The sequence below is a fragment of the Carassius carassius genome, chromosome 16, assembly GCF_963082965.1.
Source record: "Carassius carassius chromosome 16, fCarCar2.1, whole genome shotgun sequence".
Taxonomy (NCBI): Eukaryota; Metazoa; Chordata; class Actinopteri; order Cypriniformes; family Cyprinidae; genus Carassius; species Carassius carassius.
Genome location: NC_081770.1, coordinates 6,244,728 through 6,259,309, shown reverse-complemented (window position 1 = coordinate 6,259,309; position 14,582 = coordinate 6,244,728). Strand labels below are relative to the sequence as shown.

General features: G+C 40.6%; 1 pseudogene; it reads right to left on the bottom strand.

Moving 5' to 3' along the window:
* Positions 1 to 418: 418 nt before the first annotated feature.
* The window catches only part of LOC132159317 (NACHT, LRR and PYD domains-containing protein 12-like), a 36,325-nt pseudogene continuing 22,161 nt past the window's right edge, over positions 419 to 14,582 (bottom strand).

Sequence of the window (14,582 nt, the reverse complement as noted above, 5' to 3'; positions counted from 1 at the left end):
AAGACAGAGCTTTATAACCTTCTTCAGTGATACTGCAGTCTGAAAGCCTATTAGAAAAGATGTTATTCTTCATTATAACACATAATGTCACACAAGTACATGTTCTAGAATGAAGAAAATAAAAAGATGCACTCCAGGATTTTTGCCTGAATTGACTCTTTTCACAGTAAAGCTGGGTAAAGTTATATATTGGTGAACGTAATCTGCAATTCTTGCATTTTAATTTCCCACAATTATGACCTACAGTTGCAATAAAAATTACTCAGTCCCCCAGAGACTGCAGTACTTTACAAATACAAGCTTTTCTGAAGATCCAGGATAAAATAAAAAAAATGCTGATGCATATTAAAAAAGAGATATTGTCAATATAATGTAATAAGATTTTATAATAACAAAATTATGTAACTTTATTATAACCTTATTCAGTGATACTGCAATCTGAAAGTCTTCAGAAAGACTAAATAAATAAATCACATTAAAAACATTTATTACACCATTAGGATATTAACATTTCCCATCATCTCCAAAAATCAATGTTTGTCAATATTTTATAAATGCATCTACACCAACACAAAATTTTTGCATTACTGACCCATTCCTTGTGATACAGGATCAGTTTATAGACCAGCTGGAGCTTTACACTGATTCATGTTTAGATTGACCAAATTCAGACCTGAGTATCTGTAGTGTCTGTGAATTTCTCAGCAGACTGGAGATTTCTGTCACTCCAGAGTCTCCTATTTGATTCCTGCTCAGATCCAGCTCTCTGAGGTTTGAATTAAACACTGATGCCAGAGCAGCACAACCTTCATCTGTAATACTGATGCAGTTTAACATGTAGAAGAGAAGACACAACTAATTAAGATATATACATACAATTACACAAATAGCTGCTTTAGCTACTAATTTTAGCTACTAATCCCATTTCTGACACATACTTTGTGGGGAAGTCGTGGCCTAGTGGTTAGAGGGTTTGTTTCCTAACCCTAGGGTTGTGGGTTTGAGTCTCAAGCCGGCAATGCCATGACCGCAGCATAAATGATGCTCACTGCTCCGGGTGTGTGTTTACAGTGTGTGTGTGTGTGTGTTTGTTTGTTTGTGTGTGCGCACTTTGGATGGGTTAAATGCAGAACATGGATTCTGAGTATGGGTCACCATACTTGGGTGTATGTCATGTCACTTTTATCCACCAATATGAGATTTGCATTATAATCACACTGTGAAATTATTATTTTAATTTGATTATTACAATATTTTGCATTTTAAAGTACAGCACTTAAGCCTAAACCATACTTACAATGCTGTCCTAATTTCTTTACATTAAAATGTAAGGCTTTTATTTTAGTGGAAAACTGAACAGTGAACTTATGTTTGTGTTTAGTTCACAACAGGTGTATAAACACTTTGTTGTACAAATCTGATGAAATCTGTTAACATCATCTGCCAAAAAATATGGAAATTACAGGAGCGTACAATTTAGTGAACCTTCCTAATTCACGTTATGACCGAAAAATAACTTGCTCACCAGCATTTCTTTTAAATGAACTGCAATTCAGAACTTCTACTAGCCACAACAAAAATATCAGAAATAGATCAAGAGATTTAAGACATAAAATTACCAAAAACACATCTTAGATTAAAATACATTTCATATTAAATATTATTCTGAATTATTGAATGCTTTCAGTTTTACGACTTTTTGTTTGGAGATAGAAATAAACCGAATAAAAACAATTCTTAACAAGAGGGTCCTCGCACCTCGGTGCTCGGGCCCTAATTACTTTCTTATAAAACAGCATTTATTTAGTTTTTATTTCCAAATATAGCTCAGTCCAAAATGAATGTTTAGTGGTAAACATGTTAAAGATTAACAGAGAGGCTGTCAGTTGATAAAGATCAGCTGTTTCCTCCCAAACATCTGTGTACTGAACTCACTGTTATCCTTTAAAAAAAGCCAAATCAAGGTCTTGTCTCCGGGAGCTCCAGAGACAAGCACTGTGACTCAGACATCTCACAGACGTTACACACCGGATGTGTCATCAGAACATGAAGGCTGACTTCTTCAGTGATCTTCAGAACATTATGAAAATAGCATTGTGACTGAAGGACAGAATCTGAAGCCAATGATAAGATATGCAAGTTTTTTTTCTTCTATATTTTGTCAGTAATGCCACGTCAGAGAATTAGGTACACTTATTTATAGACACCGTATTTCTGATTCTACTATAAAATATTTAAATACCCTAAAACGTTTGATTTGTTTAAAACAATAGACTGCTTTGGCCAGTGGAAAAGAGATCCACTCTATTCTAAAAAGATTTTCTGAGAAGTATTTTATAAAATTTTGTTTTTACATTAATTTTGATACATTTATTTGAAAACAAGACCAAGACAGTGAATGATTTTTAGCAATGTAAAGTACTATACAAATAGCACCTTTAGTAAGCATGTCATATTTTCCTATAAAGTCTTGTACCTTTGACGGTGTTAAACATGTTCATACGCATGGTTTTATAAATCTGAAAACTTTTGTGTGTATGCCAAATCTAGCTTTTGTGCGCAAGTACATTTTTAGGATGAAATCTAAAGAAAGTTTTATACATGAGGCCCCTGGCTTTTTTTTTCTTTCTCAGAATTACCAAACTCACAGTTGTTTAGGTAAACCAAGCTATAAAGTCTGAACTTAGGAGATATAAACTTGGATTTACAAGAAGAACTGTGAGATAAAATAGGTAGGCTAAATGTAATGTAAACTGTTATTGGTTTAAATAGTATTTCATTCTTTAACTGTAAGTCTAATACAATGTCCCCTGTGTGAATATTATATAGACCTATTGTTAAAAATGCAACTTATGCTTTAAAAGTAGGGTAATTACAGCAGGTTTCATCCATAGTTAGTCCATTTAAACGTCTGCATTTAGCTTCAAATGGCATCTTTGATTATTACATTATTATTATACACAGGGCCGCATTAAGACTCTAAGGGGCCCCTGGGCTTTACCTCTTGAGGGGCCCTTCCAGGGCTCGACAATAAGGACTGCCCGATTGCCCGAGGCTAGTGTGAATGACGCTCGGGACAGTAAACGGAACGGTCACTTGCCCGATCGGGCCAGTGCTGTAGGGTGTGCGTTATATGTAGTCTATGATATCGTAATTGTTGATTTAACGATCTGATATTATCGAGTATGCAAAAACACACCCCTTCTGTGCACGCATGCACTACATGACGTAGTCTATTAGGTTAGATTTGTGCATGTGCTTTAGTCTTAATGCCTCAGAATTCAAATATGTATATATTTCGTATTTATATAATTTAATATCCATGTTAACCAATATTACACATAGAATGCTGGTTTTCTCCAAATATTAGCATGACTACAAATGTGATGATTTTATTCAGCGTACAGTTTAATAAACAAGAACTTAATATCAAGTGACTTACATTTTAGACACCAAATCGTCTGTTTCGCTGTATTTCGCCAACGAAAATGGTTCCAAAGTCCACAGAATTGTTTTGCGTCTCTGAGCAACACTTCCTCAGTGAATCAGCCGCTTGAATGAATCGGTTGAATCTCAATGATTTGCTCATTAACAGTGATTCCCTGCCACCTACTAGCGGGTTTAATTTCAGGTTTAAAGTGTCTTCATTTTTTTTATAATTTCACAGTATTTAACGTTTTATATTTTCAACATTAAAAACATTTTTATGCATCTGTAACTGCTCTTGACTGATAAATTTTTAATAAAGTTTAATCTATTCTGTAGTTATACATTAGATTACAACTTCTGTACCTGAAAATCTCTCATTTAAACCCACATGAAAAACTTGAAAAGCACCATTTATTTCATTTGTTTTTTCTGTTGTATTTATTTGTGCTATTACTCGTAATTTGATTATTTGTAACTATTTTATTACTTACTGTTTATTTGTCTAATAATATTTAAAATATAAATTAATCTAGTAGCTTTTGCTGTCATTAACCTATTATATTATTGAGGTTAAATGTAACAAAGACAATGAAAACATTATCTATGCTTATTTTATAGGCCCATTTTCTTGTCTTTTACTTTTATTAATTTTTTGTTGTGGGGCCAGTGAAAATTTTGTTGGGGCAAGTAAAAATTTGAATCACTGTCCCGACCGGGGTTGAGCCCTGCCTTCATCCATTGAAACTGCATAATTAATCGTTAAAGGTTATGGTTCCACCCCTTTAACTGTTAGGCCGTTTGTATCTATTACACGTTATCCCAACCAGGTGGCAACAAGTGACTGTTAAAAATGCATTTGTCATGGAATCATTTTCAATTTAACTCACTCTTCTTAATCACAAACCCTTTTATTTTACGTGAATAAATGGTATTAAAAACATCCAAATCTATAGTATACACTTCCATAATGTACTTAAAGACACCATGAATAGGAACTAAAATGTGCTTTTAATATACTTTTTTTTAAATACTGAGACAGTATATTAAAAGCACATTTTAGTTCATATTCAAGGTGTCTCAAAATAGCAGTTGAGTATACTTAGATGTTCTTAAGATTATCGTAGGAAGTACTAAAGAAGAATTTTAGTATATAAAGTAAAGAAAGTTAAGAGTATAAGGTGCACAAAAAATAGAACTTTAAGTACATTATGGAAGTGTACTTTTTCACTTGGGTATCACTATCAAGGAGTTAATTATTTTGATAGACTATCATATCTAGCTACTGCTGCCAGCCTGATAGTATATCACAACCAACCTGTAAATGGCGTTAAAATATGATGTTAGCTTCTGGATTTTTTTTAACAAACTGTTCTGACGTTCTACTTTATCTTGTGCTGTTTTTCTTTTTTGCGAACCACTTTCGTATTTATGGCACGTCACATTAGATTAGCTATTAGTTATTGTCATCATTAGAATAGGCGGCAATTATCTTACAAAGAATTCAACGTAAGTATGTCACGTGAGTTTGATACAGGCCAATAACTGAATGCTTTCAGACAATGATGAATTTTATTGGATTTCAGACAATTAAATAATGCCCACTGTGACTGATGATTGCAGGGTTCATTGAGTGAGAGGGTTTGACTGACTCTTCTCGAGCAGGACTTGCAACGCGCACGTGCATTCAAAGCAAAGCGATAAAGCGTAATTTTAAAGGGACAGCCAACGAATTATAAAATCTGATTACAATATTTTCCGGCATCATCGGGGCCTTCCCCCAGCCCAGGGCCCTGGGCTTAAGCCCAGGTAAGCCCGTGCATTAATGCGGCCCAGATTATACATTATTCTATAAATATTATTTCCATTCTGACATCCAGAAACACAACAACACATTTGTTATCTTATTCCGTTTACCCGTTAAGAACAAGTATACACAGCCTTACTACTATTAGTGTTATCAGGGAGACCGTGCAACATTAGACAACTTCAAGCTGTCCGGTGTCCGTTGTAGACATTACCATCCATCAAGCAATTAACATTATTATTGCTAACATAGCAGACTAGGGGTGTCCCCGACTAAGGATTTTCATAGTCGAATCTGAATTTTTGATGTTTGGGGGCGGGGCAAAATACAATGAGTCATGTCAGACATCCGACAGCCATAATTACTGATGTTAACACACAGGGAAAATGTGTAACAGATGCCTCACAGATACAAATGGGGTAAATACAGGGTTTCTGCAGGTATCTTCAAATTAAATTTAATGCCTTTTAATGCCTTTTTAATGCCATTTTTAAATTTTTTAATGCCATACACGACCCATGACTAACCACGGATATTTTATATACAGATATAATCATTTTATTTTAAATAGACATAGATAGGCAAATTATTAATTGCAACCATCCAGTTTGATGATGATGCAATCATGAAATTATATAACTCAGAACTGAATTAGAAATGGCTCAGGAGGCAGCTTAATTAATTGTCAATTTATTTGGAGAGATTTCAAAATTAGCAAAAAGACAATTATTGTATTTATAATTTTATCATCACAAAAACAGCTCTTCAATAAGCTCAACTTTTTAAATGCTGGAACTTAATGTATTCAAAGTACATACATGTAAGCAAGAGCTATAGAAATTACTGTGTAAATAAGTTCAATAAGGCATGTGCCTTAATTCAGTCGATTTTAGTTCCAACTCTGACTCAACATTTTTCAATTCACAGCACTTTTCCTTGAATCTCCTCCTTAGAGTATTAGATTTTGTTATCATTTCAGCCATGAGCGTTTTCGATTTGTTTTCGGCCTGCTCAGCTAGTTGATCGGCGTCCTTCTGAAGGCTGGCGCACACGACCGTCAACTCCCCCTTTTTCTTTTTCAAACACCGCAAAATCCTTTTTTACCACTAACAGGCTGCAACCATGTCTTGAAATTTTCGTTTTCCAGCCACTTCAGTTGGAATTTGCACTTTCCCATTTTTCCTCAGACCTCGTCCACCGCTGTACAAAATGCCCGCCGCCCGCGTCACCTCCGTATCACGGCAATTTTGCTCCGGCCGAAACCAATTACCAAACTGGTTCCGTGTGTTTATCACACTAACGTACATTTTGCGGAAGCAAATAAAATTATTAATTATGAAGGCTATATTCAAAGAAATTGATATAAAATTATCTTCAAAACTATTAAAAAATTGAATGCCTGTAAGAATCAAATTTAATGCTTTTTAATGCCTTTTAAGGCCTTAATTTTTGCAAAATCCATTTAAGGACTTTTAATGCTTTTTAATGCCCCGCGGAAACCCTGAAATAATGTTATGTTTTGATCAAAAGATAGTTAACACTAAACGTCAGTGAAACCCTAATGTTCTGCATTTCTGTTTAGAGCTGTGTGCTGAAGATGACCAGTAGAGTGAGTATTTGATAGCAAGTTTTTAATCAATGGGATTAAACTCATAATTTCATGTAGAATACGCTTCGTTACTTATACAACATAACGTTAATATTAGGACTTATAGGCTATCTGCAAAAAGAGCCCGGATGCAAATGAACGTGTCTGCGCGGCTCTTGATGAACTCTTTTTGTGGACGCGTTCTTCACGCAACAATGTGCAGAAACACAGCAGCTAAACTCTAAAAATTCACAGCGTTTTAGTATAATGGTGTTCTCATTATAATGGTATGGGTGTGACAGTCCAGTCATAGTTATTAATAATCTGCATTGTAGTTTGACCTGCTCGCGCTGTGTGCTGAAGAGATATCACCATAGTACTAGGCTACAATGAAGTGCTTGAATCAAAACCACATGCATCTTATATCAGGTAAATAATATATCCAGGATATATATACACTGGCTGAAATGTTTAGAAAATCACTTGAACCCTACCTGTTTGGGGTCAACCCTATAGCAAACTAATAGAAAAATACATTGGCATCATCTGTATTAAAGAGAAATTAATTACTTCATATGCTGTTTAAGTGAATAAAATAGCCTTGACAGTCGATTTCCACAACTGTTGACTTTATTCTCTCTCACTGGTGTGGGTGTGTGTGTGTGTATGTGTAGGTGATGCAGGACTGCTGGGTTGCTGGGTTTTTGCAACAAAACCCACCCAATTGCTACTCAATACTAGCACAATTAGGTTTCAAGGGGGGTTCCCCAGTAAAAATTTCATTCTGGGGGTAAAATACACATTTTGCTGTGGGGTTTCTCCGGTAAAATTTACATTCATAACATGTTATTGGGGTCGCTTCAACACAGAGAAACAGTGATAGGTAGCCCAGTTCCTCATGAAAATCACAAACTCGGCAACACTGAGGTGATTTAAAAGAGGAAAGCAGGCATTTGGATCAAAGCACTGTGAGGCAAAGGTGGGGGGGGACTCAAAACATTTATAAACTTATAACACATTTTTGCCCAGTTTGCATTGTTTTACTACTTACAAGGTTAAAGCATAAAACTGTTATTTACAATACACATCATGCTGTTTAATCATATTTTTAGAGGGGACAACCAGGGATTGGGCAGCATATGCAGCGGTGCCCAGGGAGCAGTTGGGGGTTCAGATCTTGTTCAAGTGTCTCATCTCAGTCATGGTATTGAGGGTGAAAGAGAGCGCTGGTTATTCACTCACCCTACAGACAATTCCTGCCAGATCTGAGACTCGAACCCGCAACTTTTGGGTTACAAGTCCAACTCTCTAACCGTTAGGCCATGACTACCCCCAGTACATTTTTTAATGGGAAACTTTGCGAGTTGTGTTGTAGTTAATAGCCACTGACAGATTTTGAGTGATGCCACCAGTGTCTGAACGCACACAGAAAACAATAGATATGAATTTTAAAGTCATGGTGCTTCTTCAGTGTGCTGATGCTTAATGTTGGAGGTTACTGGTTGAAGAACCAGATTTATTAAAACTAACTCATGATCTGCTCACATGTAAATGCACTTCGCTCTTAAGCATGTGTTTTTAATTAAAATGCAGCCTTTTGTGACCACAATAACTCGTATCACAATGTCAAGCATATTTAGATTAATTGTGCAGTCCTGATAAGTGTAAAATATTTTCAAATCTATGAAACTGTGGTGGGTCACTAGAGTCTGGGTAAATAATGGGATAAACTTAAAATACTTACTTCAGCTTTTCCAGTCTACACTGTACATTTTCAAACAGAGTCAAGATGATCTTCATTCCTGGGTTTCCTAGTTTATTCTCACTCAGATCCAGCTCTGTCAGATTTGAAGGGTTTGAATTTAGAGCTGCAGCCAGAACATGACAACCTCCTTCTGTGATACAGTTGTTCTTCAGACTGCATAAAGAGAAAACACTTCAGTTTTAATCTGAATATTTACTAGTATGTTTTAGCTGACAGATGACATATACTGGTGATGATGATGATAGTCATATAAAAAAAGTCACATATGGTTTTTCAGTCAGCAATCTCTTATACAAGACACATAAAGCAAGAATTAAAAAGTGTCCTTGTAACAATGTGGGAAAAAAACATACATCAGTGTGTTGAGTTTACGGTGTTACTTCATTTCAGAAATAAATAACATCTGATTCTGAAACACTGTGAAAGGGATGGACATACAAACTGTTTTAATTAAATATTCTTCATAAATAAATTGCATGCATATGTTATTAAGATGGTATTCTTCATTATAACACAGATTGTCACACAAGTACATGTCCTAGAGTGAAGAAAATAAAAAGATGCACTACAGGAATTTGACCTGGGTGGAATCTTTTCACAGTAAAGCTGGGTAAAGTTATATATTGGTGAACGCAAACTACAACAAATGCAATTTCTAATTTTTGCAGTTTTAATTTTCCACAATTATAACCTACAGCTGCAATCAAAATTACTCAACCCCTCAGAGATTGTAGCACTTTACAAATACAAGCTTTTCTGAAGACCCAGGATCAAATGAAAATCCCATCTATAACAGTTCACTGTCATACTTAAAGTGAGTCAATATATAATGCAATATTTTTGAGTTATAAGATTTTTATAACAGAGCTTTATCATAATTATTCAACCCCTATTCAACATTGCGGTTTTACTTGGCAGTCTTTGGGACAGTCACAAGAGTCCCGGATTTCATTCAAAATATTTTCAATTGTGTTCCAAAGATGAACGAAGCTTTTACGGGTTTGGAACGACATGGGGGTAAGTGATTAATGACAAAAGTTTCATCACAATTTATCACATATTTGCATGGTGGGGAACAAAATAGTCTCAAAGCAGAATTAAGCCTTTAGAAACCCAAAGTTAGCTCACGCTTGAGCTGAAGTTGAGTAGCAAAAATTGCAAAGTTAACAGAGATCTCACAAATGCTACAGAGATGCTACAGAGAATAAATAATTAGAAAGTCTAAGGCTATATGAAGATTTCCAAGACATTAAAAGTTCCTAGAGATACAGTCCTCAGCCTTAATCCTTAGCGTGTTGTACCAGAAAACCTCTGAACGTGTTGAAGAAAAAGCACAATATCATAAAATGTTTAATCAGAGCAACTGAGAAAATCCTGCAATGTACAACCAAAGACTTGCAAGATGACCTGATGAAAGGAGGAAAACCATTTTAATGCAGTGTGTAAGAAGAATACTAGACAAGTATGGCCTTCATGTTGAGACTTCTTGATGAACACCACTCTTGAAATTAAAAAAAAAAAAAAAAAATAATCAATCTGTCAATATTTTATAAATGTATAAATCAAGGCCTTGTCTCCAGCAGCTCCAGAAACAAGCGCTGTGACTCGGACATCTCACAGACGTTACACACCGAATGTGTCCTCTGTACTCTATTCTGATGTTCAAGCTTCAACAGTGAATCTGATCACTAGTGCACTGGCAAAAGTTCACTTAAAGAATGAACAAAGAGGCATCAGTTTAGCTTGTATGAAGTTGATGGAAAAATGAAGCAGTCAATCTTCCGGCTGAGAGTGAAATCAGTACACACTAACATTTTTCCCAAATGACTGCTAATGTAATTTAATGGGAAACTATGTGAGTTGTGTTGTAATTAATAGCCACTGACCCATATCACAATTTCAAGTTTATTTTGATTAATTGTGCAGTCCTACTGAGTGTCAGGAGAAAGCAGGCTGGATTCAGATGCGGGTAAACTCAAGGCTTTATTCGAAACAGGAGAAGAGTCACGGTTCACAGGTTACACTCGCAGTGACAGGATGAGTAGCAGATGAGTCACGTTTCACAGGTTTCACTCGCAGTGACAGGATAAGTAGCAGATGAGTCACGTTTCACTCGCAGTGACAGGATGAGTAGCAGATGAGTCACGTTTCACAGAAGTACGTATAACCGCCGGACCGGAGGGATGAACAGCTGGAAGCTACTAGGAGCTCAAGGCTTGTAAGAACAAGGGCAGAGGAATCAACTAAACACACTGGAGCCTGAGGACAAGACACGACAAGGTGAGTACAAAGAGCTGCTAGATGATCGGAGCTATTGGTATGAATAACAACAGTCTGACAATAGACAGAGAAACACAGGGAATAATAAAGGGGAAAAAATTAGAAGGACATAGAGAACAGGTGGCGAGCAATTAAGGTTAACAACGGGGAAACAAGGGAGGCGGGGAAAACAAACAGGCAGACGTGGTGAGCTGTCAAACCATCCCAACACACACACACCCACACCAAAAAGACAGGTGATTAGCCCCGAGACCCGACAGTACCCCCCCTCCCAGGAGCGTCACCTGGCGCTCTAGGAAGGGGCCTACCTCGATGCCGCCGGAAGTCCTCAATCAACGAGCGGTCCAGAATGTCCCGGGACGGCACCCAACACCTCTCCTCTGGACCATACCCCTCCCAGTCCACAAGATACTGAAACCCCCTGCCGCGACGCCGCTCATCGAGTAATCTCTTAACCGTATAGGTAGGAGATCCATCCACAAGACGAGGGGGTGGGGGGGTGGGGCGACTGCAAGCAGGATTAAGGGGGGAAGAGAACACAGGCTTGACCCTGGAAACATGAAACACCGGGTGAACCCGACCAAGAGTAGGAGGGAGCTTGAGCCTGATCGCCACCGGACTAACCACCTTGGTGATGCGGAAAGGCCCAATGAATCTGGGTGCCAGCTTACGAGAAGGCGCCCGGAGAGGCAGATCCTTGGTAGAGAGCCAAACCCGTTGACCACACACATAGGTAGGAGGAGAGGACCGGCGACGATCAGCTGCAGCCTTGGTTCTGTCAGAGGTTTGGACCAAAATCCTCCTGACTCTCTCCCAGGTGCGACGGCAGCGCTGGACGAAAGCCAGGGCGGATGGAACCGCTGCGTCGGGTTCCTGTGATGGGAACAGAGGTGGATTATAACCAACAGCACACTCAAAAGGGGACATACCTGACGCGGCCGCAGGAAGGGTGTTATGGGCGTATTCTGCCCAGGAGAGCTGCTGACACCAGGAACTCGGATTGTTGGATGCTAGACAGCGGAGCATTCTTCCTAGATCCTGGTTGGCCCGCTCACACTGCCCATTGGTCTGAGGATGAAAACCAGATGACAGACTAGCAGAGGCCCCAATCTGTGTACAAAATTCCCTCCAGAACCGGGAGACGAACTGGGGACCCCTATCTGAAACAACATCCACTGGTAACCCGTGGAGACGGAAGACGTGATCCACCACCAGTTGGGCGGTCTCCCGGGCGGAGGGTAACTTGGGCAGGGGAATAAAATGAACCGCTTTGGAAAAGCGATCCACCACCGTGAGAACTACAGTGTTTCCCTTCGAAGGAGGAAGCCCAGAGACGAAATCAAGGGCAATGTGTGACCAAGGACGGGAAGGGATAGGGAGAGGATGCAGTAGACCATCAGGAGGGCGATTGACAGGCTTACTTTGGGCACATGTGGGGCAGGCCAACACAAACTGTCTAACATCCGCGGCCATAGTAGGCCACCAAAAACGCTGTCGGATGGCAGACAACGTTCTCCGAATACCTGGATGGCAGACTAACCTGGATGAGTGACCCCACTCAAGGACCTCAGAGCGCAGCGCAGCCGGCACCGGCAACCTGCCCGCCGGACACTCTCCCGGCACCTGCACCCCTCGACCGGCCTCCTCAACTCGCTGCTCGATACCCCACGAAAGGGCCCCGACCACCACCCCCTCAGGAAGGATGGCATCGGCCGCAAACTCCCCTCCCGGAGCACCGAACAGGCGAGAGAGGGCATCAGGCTTGGTGTTCTTTGATCCCGGCCGGTACGAGAGGGTGAAGTTGAATCTGGCAAAGAAGAGCGCCCAGCGGGCCTGACGCGAGCTCAGCCTCTTGGCCGAACGGACGTATTCAAGGTTCTTGTGATCCGTCCAGACCAAGAAGGGCTGCGCTGACCCCTCCAACCAATGACGCCACTCACCCAAGGCCAATCGTACCGCCAGCAGCTCTCTGTTGCCGATGTCATAGTTACGTTCTGCAGGGCTGAGACGATGAGAGAAGAATGCACAAGGATGAACCTTCCCATCATGGAGGGAACGCTGAGATAGAACTGCGCTAACCCCAACGTCCGAAGCATCAACCTCGACAATAAACTGGGCCTCCGGATCTGGAACCATCAGAACAGGTGCAGAGACAAAACGGGACTTTAAAATGTCAAAGGCTACCTGCGCCTCCCGGTTCCACCTGAAGGACACCTTAGTGGAGGTTAAGGCTGTCAGCGGTGCAGCGATCTGACCAAAATTCCGGATGTAACGCCGGTAGAAGTTGGCAAAACCCAGGAAACGCTGCAGAGCCTTCCGGGAGTCAGGGACCGGCCACTGGGCAACAGCTTCAATCTTAGCGGGATCAGGCTTGATCCCCTCCGTAGAAATAATATGGCCAAGGAACGTAACAGACTCAGCGTGGAATTCGCACTTCTCCGCCTTGACAAACAACTGGTTCTCTAGTAACCGCTGGAGAACCCGTCTGACATGCTGGGTGTGTAATTGGAGAGAAGAAGAAAAAATCAAAATATCATCCAAATACACAAAGACAAATTGATTAATCATGTCACCCAACACGCTGTTGACGAGTCCCTGGAAAACGGCTGGAGCATTGGTCAGACCAAACGGAAGAACCAAGTACTCGTAGTGTCCCGAAGGGGTGTTAAATGCCGTCTTCCACTCATCCCCCTCCCGAATGCGCACCAAGTGGTAGGCGTTGCGCAGGTCTAACTTGGTGAAGACCCGAGCTCCCTGTAATAATTCAAAAGCAGAAGACATTAAAGGTAGGGGGTACCTGTTCTTGATAGTAATGTCATTCAAACCTCTGTAATCAATACAAGGCCGCAGGGAGCCGTCCTTCTTCTGAACAAAGAAAAACCCTGCACCAGCGGGAGAGGAGGAATGGCGGATGAGCCCAGCCTGAAGTGACTCACGTATGTACTTGTCCATGGCCTCTCTCTCAGGACCTGAAAGGGAATATAAACGACCCTTAGGCGGAGAAGAGCCCGGGAGGAGATCAATGGCACAGTCGTAAGGGCGATGCGGAGGTAGCGAGGTGGCCCGGGCCCTACTGAAGACCGCCCGAAGATCATGGTACTCCGCCGGAACACCAGTCAGGTCAGAGGGATCCTCCTGAGGAACACAAGACACAGAGACAGGACAAAAAGCAGCACCCAAACATGACACGTGACAAGACTGACTCCAGGCTAAAACAGAATTACTAACCCAATCAATGTGGGGATTGTGCTTGTGCAACCATGGGTGTCCCAGAATTAAAGGAGCCTTAGGGGAATCAATAATAAACAGTTCAATCCGCTCATGATGACTGCCAGCAATATGGAGGTCTATCTTAGGAGTGACGTGGGTGATGGTGGTAAGGGGACGGCCAGCTAATGACCATGCTGAAACGGGACTAACTAAAGGAACAAGTGGGATTCTCCAACGTTGAGCAGAGGCAGCGTCAAGGAAGTTCCCCTCAGCCCCTGAGTCCACAAGGGCGAGACCAGTGTGTAAACGACTCTGGAAGGAGAGTTGGAACGGCAGCTGAGTGCGTGCTGCAGGAGAGCTTGAGCTGAGAACCGTGCCCACCAGGACTCTCCTCCTCACTGGTGGGCCCTGGCTTTTAACGGACACTGAAGGGCGAAGTGGCCTCCCTTGCCGCAGTATAGACACGCCCCCGACGACAGACGCTCCTGCTTCTGCCGTGGTGTAAG